This window comes from Lemur catta, chromosome 2 (assembly GCF_020740605.2).
Source record: "Lemur catta isolate mLemCat1 chromosome 2, mLemCat1.pri, whole genome shotgun sequence".
Lineage (NCBI taxonomy): Eukaryota > Metazoa > Chordata > Mammalia > Primates > Lemuridae > Lemur > Lemur catta.
In genome coordinates, this window is record NC_059129.1 from 37,123,489 (window position 1) to 37,132,898 (window position 9,410).

Sequence of the window (9,410 nt, forward strand, 5' to 3'; positions counted from 1 at the left end):
CGGGCAGGGTAGAGGAAGTGAGTTATTTACTGTCTAAGGTAACAATAGAATTACTCTTGGGGAGGGAACTATTTTTTTCTTTAGGGAAACATCTTAGTGGGCATTTGGGTTTTGCAGAAGATTAAGATGAAACCAAGCTTATGTTTCCGAGACAGAAGCCAGCTTCCAGAGACGAGGAAGCTATATAATTACTCCCAGAATTCTTTCAGGTGGGAATGTGTGTGTGTGTGTGTGTGTGTGTGTGTGTGTGGTGTGTGGGGAGGGAGAGAGAGAGAGGTTTTGGAAGGTCACCTCCATAGGAATAACGCTGTGTTGTGATTCATTTCGGGGCTCAGTGATGAATCAGCACTATGTTTTCCTCTTAGGAGAGACACTGTGTCATTAGGCAATTGTCTGATGACCCGCACCTACCTCCGAAACAGATACCCACCACCACCATCAGCAGCACATAAACATTTAGATGTAGCAGGATTTCCCATGAGCAGGGAGATTAAGCAGCGTTGTTGGGGGATGGGCCACACCCTGTCAGAAGAAAAGGTGGACATAAAAGGTGTCTAACTCTCCTTTCTTCCCCTTCCGTGCTGCAGGAATCACAGCACAGAAGCACATGTAGAACTCGGCAGGGGCTGTCCCCAGGGTCCTCACTGTCACCCCATCAGGCTGCACAGCTTCTCACCATGTGGCTGTGGTGGCGGTAGGAAGGCTCCATCTTACACAGCCTGCCCCTGCCCTGGTGGGGACATCCTGGGTGAGTGGACATTCTTAAAGAGTAGAGAAGCTCATTTGATCAGATTAGTTTATGCAGAAGAAAAGGGATACTTTGGAGACCAGTGGGATTTCATTGAGACAAAGAGCCTTTTTCTTCTTTGTAATTTGACTCTATAATTTGGTTATTATTTTTGTTTAATTCTACAAGCAGCTGGTGACAGAACTGACTCTACACAGGGCCATCTTGTCAATGTTAGCAACTCCCTTATTTATTTGCCTTGGAGAATCTTCCTCTCGTTTTGATATACACCATCAGAATCATGGCTTATGTTTGCCTGGCTGCTGCTTGAGACCTTACCAGTCAAAGAGGCACTTGTCCTGAGACCTCCTCTGGCAGGGTCTGCACCGTGAGTTGGGGACATCAGGGCACAGGATCAGGTTCCACATCAAGCAGGCACAGCTGTACTGGCATCGACCTGCCCTTCCCACCTTGCACTTTCTTCCCAGGACATCCTGAGTCCTGGACACCGGACGGTCACAGTCCCACCTGCTGTGTCATTTTTTAGCTGTTTCCTCCATCTGATCCCTCTGTGCGCACTTGAAATGCCCAGGCAGCTGTATAAACAGACCTGCTTCCTCTCTGCTTGTTTTCTACTCTTCCTTATTCAGCTTGTCTGCTTCACTGTGCTTTTGGCTCCCATTTTGGTCTTGCTCCTTTGAGTGGGCCACCTGACCTGGACCTCAGTTCCCTGAGGACCCCAAACTTCCTTGGACACCTGTCAGTCCCTAACTGGACTCCATCCTGATCCTCCACCCATGGGCAGTGGGAGGGGATTTTTGAAACACGTAATTTAATCTAGTAATAGATTTTTCAGGCATTCAGGAAGAGGAAAATGTTCCATACTGAAGACATAGAACGAAGCACCAGGTTTTCCTTGAATGTGTATGAAAATGCAGATTCCTGGGCCACACGCCAGCCTCCCTGAATCAGGGTCCCTTGGGAGTGAAGCCAGGGGGTCTGCATTTTATGACCTTCCCAAGTGTGTCTTATTCCTTCTCATGTTTGAGAACCACAACGTCTAGATTTGAGAGAAAGTGATTTCTCAATTTTATGTCACATAGGATTTATGTCATATACTTAAGAACCCCAGCAAAGCCTTGATCAAGCTTAGGACTGTCCTCACAACATTATTGTGGGGCCTGTCTCAAGTTATTTCTTTAAATAATGACGGATAATTTTTGAGCAGTTAACATGTCAGGTTAAATGTCAAATCTAATCTTCCCAACAACACTATGACATCAGTACAAGAAACTAAAGCTGCAAGGGGTTGAATGGCTTGCCCAAGCTCGCACAGCTAGTTAATCATTCAGTTAATATCAAAACTAGATGCTGCCACACACAAATACAGGAAGGGCGGATCAGGTGGGTAGCCTGGCTTAGGCTAACGCGACACAGACTTAGCACAGAATTCAAAGCCAGGGAGTGACAGAGAGGCAAAGGACAGCCTCAAAAGGATGCTCATTTGGACTCAAAGCCACTAAGCAGACAGATGCAGTGTGAGTTCTCAGATGAACAAAAAGGACTCAAGTCCATCTACACGTGGGCTAGATTCCGGCTGGGCTAGGGGCTAACTCCATGACCAACCTCTTAAATTGGACTAAAAGGCAGGGAGAAGTAGATGTCTGGCGATGTCTAGCAAATTTGATCAGGGTAGACACCAAAATCAGAAAATTCAATTCAAATAACTGCCCTTGCCATTAAAATATTACATATTTTGTACCCAAATGATTCAGTTATTCGGGTAGTCAGTCCACAGTATTTAATGACCTCAGTGTATATCACTTGGGCTCTCAATACACGTCTAAGCCACTCTTTTCCAGTAACCCAGTGAAAAACAGAGTACACGGGAGAAGAAAAAGGTAGCCTCAAAGTAGTGCCCCAGGAAGCTGGAAGGAAAGTGTGAGCCAGCTTCTGTTTGGCCGTACACTTGATCGTCCCTGGGAGACCCATAGGTCTACTTTGTAATGTCACCAGCAGGTCTCCATTATGCATGTCCGATCTACATTTGGGACTGAGACATAGCTGCTATATGCACAGGGGAAAAAACTTTAATGTTATTTTAAGTTTTTTAATTTGTATTTTTATCAAAGCAATACACCTATAAAGGTTTTTACATTCAAATGTACCACAGATTCCTGGAAAGAAAAAAAGAAGTCTCTTGCCACCTTTTCTTCGATTCTGAGTCCCAACACCCAGAGGCAACTCTTTTAGCTTTCCTTCTGGAAATTTCCTCTGTATTTTTAAATAATACACTTATATGGCTTTTTTTTTATTTTACAATTTTAAACATCATCTACCGATTTCCTGTGACACGATATTAGAAGCTAGCTCTCTTATGCCAAAATAGCCCTCTCCCACCCCTAGACAGACTTTCTCTCCCCCATTCTTTTAATATAACTATCTCATCATTTTTGGCCCAATCAGTATGTAATGTTTACATTATTAACAGCAATGTAAACAGCTCAAGGCTGAGCAGTATAATACACTGTGATTATATTTTGTTTCTAGTACAATGATGGTTTTCTGGAAATAATAAGTACATTCTCTTTATTTACATAGTTTTCTGTGTACCTATTACTTAGTCTAATTCTCCAAACAAAGCTACAAAACTCCTCTCAGTATAGACAAAGACATCAGGTATTGGACCAATATTTTTTCCTTGGAAATGCTCCTCCTGCAGGGGCAGTTCCCAGGCCTGTCCCACACGCCTGGCTCCTTCTGCCACAACCCAGGAGCCCCCTGTGACTCTCGTCTGTGTGGGACCTGAATCCCAAATCATTTTTCTCAATCGACTACTTCTTTCAACTAAGTTTACTAAGAAAGGGCGTGTGGCAAATGCATGTTCTTGAGAGAATGCCCGTCTGCAACCGTCTTCATGATGCCATCTGACTGCACCCAGGTGCCTGCACATGGAGTCCTAGGATAGAAATCATTTTCTCTCAAGATTCTGAGAACTTGCTACTGAGTTTTCTAGCTTCCAACAGGACTGTCGAAAAGTTCAATAGCATTTGAATTTTCATTCTCTGTATGTGAGCTATTTCTGTCCTATAGAGTCTTTTTATCCCAGCCTCTGAAAACACATGCCCACAAACCTTGGGGAGGGGGTTCTCATTTGTCACGTGTTGGCACGAGGGAGGCCCCAGGGCCTCCTATCTTCTGGTTTTGAGATTTTCAGTTAAATGACACCTTTGACAAACTCCTCCCTCCATTGCTTTCATTCTCCCCTGGAATTCCTGTTAGTGAGATGTGGGGCCTTGTGGATGGATCATTTCATTTTCTTGTCCTTTTCCCATATTTTTAAAATTTCTTTGTATTTTTGTTCCAGTTCCTGGGAGGCTTTCTCATCTTTATCCTACAGTATTTCTTTCTTTCTTTTTTTTTTTTTTGAGACAGAGTCTCGCTCTGTTTCCCGGGCTAGAGTGAGTGCCGTGGCGTCAGCCTCGCTCACAGCAACCTCAAACTCCTGGGCTTAAGCGATTCTACTGCCTCAGCCTCCCAAGTAGCTGGGACTACAGGCATGCGCCACCATGCCCGGCTAATGTTTTCTATATATATTTGTAGAGTAGGACTAAAACAATATTTTAGTTTGTTTGATGGTGACTTGTTTTTTTGCTCTTAGCTAACAGCCAAATTCCGCTTCTGTACACAAAGCTTGCTTGCTTAGTGCTTGATTATGATAAAGAGCTAAAACCATGCTCAAATGCAGTTAAAAAAAAAGAAAAAACCGCACCGCAGGTGGCTTCCTGATAGGGAGGCCGGCTGTGCAGGGCGAGTGTCCTTGGGGAGAGTATCTCCTGGGAGGGAATCTCTTGGGAAAGAGTCTCTTATCAGAAATAACTAGCAACAGACTCCAGCAAAAAAAAAGTATAAAAGCTTTGTTTTTACCCCAGAGCGGGGTCCTGGTTCGTAAAGAGACCACTGCGTTGGTGCTCCGGGACTTGGACCCTAGCTCGAGCTAGTCAAAATAAAACTCCTTTGCCTTTGCAGCCTCAGTGACTCTGTCTTTCTGTTCCCAGGGCCAAGGGGAACCGGCTCTAACAATTTTAGTTTGCCAGCTAATTTGTTTCTATTTTTAGTAGAGACGGGGTCTCGCTCTTGCTCAGGCTGGTCTCGAACTCCTGACCTCGAGCGATCCTCCCGCCTCGGCCTCCCAGAGTGCTAGGATTACAGGCGTGAGCCACCGCGCCTGGCCTCTTTTTTCCCACATTAAATTTTGTTTTAATGGTCTTAAAATTCTGAGATCAATCTTTGGTCAAGTTGTTTCCATTTTAAAATATTGATTTTAAAATCTAAAAACTTAAAATTGCCAAAAAACAACTATTCCACTGAGCATTCTTTTCCTTTTGAAGCTTTTTTTAAAATTTCAGAATATTACGGGGGTACAAACATTTTGTTTACATAAATTGCCTTTGTGCCCTTTGAGTCAAAGTTACAAGCGCGCCCATCCCCCAGACAGTGAGCGTTACACCTGCTGGATGTGAGTTTCCCGTCCGCACCTCCCCCCTCCTTCCTGCTCCGCCCCGAGGAGCAGCGTTATTTCCGAGCGCGCACGAGCGCTGCTGGGCTAGTTCCGATGGAACAGGGCGGGGCGTTATTTCCGAGCGCGCACGAGCGCTGCTCGACTAGTTCCAATGGAACAGTGCGGAGCCTTATTTCCGAGCGTGCACGAGCGCTGCTGGGCTAGTTCCGATGGAACAGTGCGCACGCGCAGTGTGTGCAGGCCTGCACTGTGCATTGCTGTCAATAGCCAGTCTCCTCTCCAGCACAGATAACTCAGATGCTCTATGCGGCCGAACAGCGCCAAGTCAGTTCCACCACAGACTGAGATTGGGGGGCGGGTGTGGGACAGAATATTCTTTTAGCTTCTGAGGTTTCTGGACAGACATTTTGCCTTGCTGCCCTCGTTCGCCTTCCTGTGAACTGTCTTGCTGACTCTCACCTAGGGGACAGCAGAACCATCCCAGGTCTGAGAAGCTCTTGACCCCTGTGACCCCGCTAGGAACCACAGCAACTGCAGCATCAGAGCCAGATTCCCAGACTCGGCGCCTCTCCCCTCTCCTTGCTGGATCAGACTTCCCGCACGCGCGGGCGCGGCCTGGAGGGACTGGGCTTAGCGCCGGCGACAAACTGCGCAGCGTGCGGCGGGGGGCGGAGGGGGGGCCATTCTTGCTGCAACGGCACCACTGGTGGGCAGCTTTCTGATGCTGAAGCTCTGTCGTGGGGCAGAACTGTTTTTAAGAGAAGCATGTCAACAGACGCTGCCTCGGTTGCTGTTTGTATTGGACAGAGGTGACCGCCAGGTCTGCTCTTAGAATCCCGGCCACCGCCTGACACACAGGGACAGATCGGCAGCCCCGGAGAAGCCCGCACAGGCCCGGCCAGTCCTGCCGCCGGCAGCGCGGTCCCGCTCCGACCGCCATCCCCACGAGCACGCGGCTCCTGCCTGCTATCACCTGAAAGTGATGCAGATGCCAGTGTGTGGGTTTTGGCAACTTTTAAAAAATGTACGTGTGACTGCTTTAGTGACTTCCTCGTACCTCCCCTGACTCAGCAGAATCTGTGTTTTAGCACCGACAATCAGCGTTGCGCAGCGCACGGCCGAGGCGAAGAGCGCGCGAGCAGCCCGGCTGCGAATCCCGCAATGCGGCGGCCACGCGCGGGGAGCCCGCCTGACGCGTGGGCGCCATCACGCTTGGGGTGAAGGCGAAGTTGCCTTTGGTATTTGGTTCTGAGGTGCGGTCGGCCAAATAGCCCCCAAAGATGTCCACACCCTGGCCCCTGGGACCTGTGAATATGTCACATTACACAGCAAAGGGACTTTGCAGATGCCGTTAAGGTTATGAATCTTAAATTGGGGAGATTATCCTGAATTATCCAGGAGGGCACGATCTAAACAGTAGAGAACCCTGGCTGATGTCAGAGACATGAGATGGGAGAAGAGGCAGGAGAGATTCAAAGCAGAAAGGGACTCAATTCCTTTTTGCAGGCTTTGAAGATGGGGGAAGTAGCCAAAGTCAGGGATGGCCTCTAGAAGCTGGGAATGGTCCCCAACCAACAGCCAGCAAGGAAATAGCAACCTTGGTCCTACAATCACAAAGAATTGAATTCTGGCAACAACCTGAATGCTAAAAGACAAGCAAACACAAACAAATGGATTCTACCCTCCACCTCTAGAAAGGAACGCAGTCCTGCTGACACCTTGATTGCAGCCCAGTGAAACCTGTGTAGAACACATTTAAGCTAACATACATTTGCAGCCGGGCACGTGGGCTCACACTTATAATCCCAGCTACTCAGGCAACTGTGGTGGAAGGATCACTGGAGCCCAGGAGTTCGAGTCCATTCTGGGCAACATAGCAAGACCCTGTCTATAAAAAAGGAGGAAAACTGTAAAAGATAATATCTCAGTGTTGGTCTGAGCCATGAAGTGTGGTAATTTCTTACACTAGTGATAGGAAACTGATACACAAGGCATCGGGGGCCGTCACGTAATGCTGACTGGTTTCAGACTCCCACAGGGAGCCATCTCTAGGGACCTACCTTCCTGCTTAGCCTTTAGTTTATCTGCAGCCCGACTTGCGTTTGAGAGGCTCTTTGCACATGAGCATCCTTGCCGGGTCTTACTGGCTTGGAAACTGCACCGCAGGCCTGGCTTTTCCTCAGCAATGGGAGCGTGGGGGGCGCTGCGTGCCCCTCGCTTCTCGGCTGCGTCACACTCAGTGCCAGGACTCTGGCTTCATCCAGCTCCCCTGGCTTCACTGGCACGTCACGATGGGTGACCCCACTGGCCGGTGGTGGGGTGCAGGGGAGGGGCACATAGAAGGCAGGTGGGCCAGGGCCTCTTAGTTCTCCAAGACCCCCGGCGCCTCGGGGGGCAGGGTCCTCCCATCCCACATGCCTCCGTCACAGGTTGTTGTGAGGAAATGAAATGAAATAAGTTATGTGAACAGTGTCCCCCCCCCTCTCTGTCTGTCTCTCTCTGTCTCTCTCTGTCTCTCTCTCTCTCTCTCTCTCGTGTGTGTGTGGGGGGTGGGGGTTATTCCCTTTTTATTCATTTGTTTAACTTTTTTATTGAAGTATGAACTATTTACCAAAAAATACACAACTTGTAATGACCTAATTCAAAGTGAGCAGACCCAGGATCAGAAATAGAACAGTGCCAGCACCTCAAGTGTCCCCTTCGTGCCCCCCTATTGTGCCCCCAAATATAACCACTCTCTGGTCTTCTAACAGCGTAGATTAAATTTGCCTATTTTTAATTTAAGTAATTATTATATAAATAGAAAAATATAGTATATAATCTGTTGGATCTAGATTCTTTTGCTCAACATTGTATTTGTGAGATTCATCCATGTTGTCTATAGCTGTCATTCTGAATGTTTTAAAACTATAAAACAGTATATAAAATTAAGTTTTAGCTATACAGTTCAAATGCCATTTACAGCTATCATTTCTCCTACTTGTCTTAAAAGCTACCAGCAGGAGCAAGGAATTATTTGTATGTTAAACATATTCATGTAATGGGTCTAAAATCTCTCCTTTATGCAAAAGAAATGGCAAGGGAACCATGATTTGTCTATATCATCCCAGCCTGTCAAATGCTCCAGGTGCCTAATGGGTTTTGTTGGAATGTCTCTTGCCTGCTGCACCCCATCAAATCCTGGGGGCCCTCGCTAGAGGCAGCCCCTCCCCACAAAGAAACATCCTTTAACTGCCCTAAGAACAAACAAGAGAAATGACAAGATCCAATCTTAGATGCTGTTTTTTACCTATATTTACGTGTCTGTGTGAATTAGCAGGGCCATGCTGTCCATCTCCAGGGGAAACAAAGATTAAACTGAATGAGATCAGTGGTAACTACCCGCTCACACCAGAGTCTACCACCCAGTATAATTATGAGGTCACTAAAATTAATGAAACTTTTATTTAGCTAATGAAATAGCCTGTGGCAGATCAAATACCAACAAAATTCATTAACTTCTAATCTCAGGAGCAGGAGAAACAGATCAAATTTTATGTGCTAATGTTTTCAGAAACAAAACAAAATCAAACCACAGCAAAAGAAATGAGAGATATTTGGAAATTCATCAGCAGGTGGCCGATATTTCCTTTGTCTTTACCCTCACGTCGTGTGCTGTTTCTGGCTCTGTACACAGTCATGTTCTCTGTTGGCAAAGGGCCCCCACAGACGTGACAGAAATCTCTGTAAAGGAGTGAGTGCCTGGAGCAGTGATACGGTTATTACCTAGACAGCAATTCATGGAAACGGCAGACAGTTTTCAGCAGAGCAGATCGACGACAGCTTGGATGAGCACAGTGCACGGGTTCTGTGTTGGGGTACCCAGGAGGGGAACAGAGGCAGCCACCACTGCCCCTAAGCACTGATTACTTTATTACCCAATTTCTACTTGCCCTTAAACACATTTGCTCTAGAAGTCAATGTGCTTTTATGGCAATGAAGCCAACTCAATGACTTTCTTTCATAAAACAAAACTTCCCGTCAGGGGCAGTATGTGAGGAAATGAGAATGTAACGACACGGATTGCAGACCCGGCGCAGAGAGCACAGGACTCCCTCCCGGGGGCAGAGCGAGTGCCCGCTGGGGCGCTGGCCCCACAACCGGTAATTCAGCCCGGCAGAG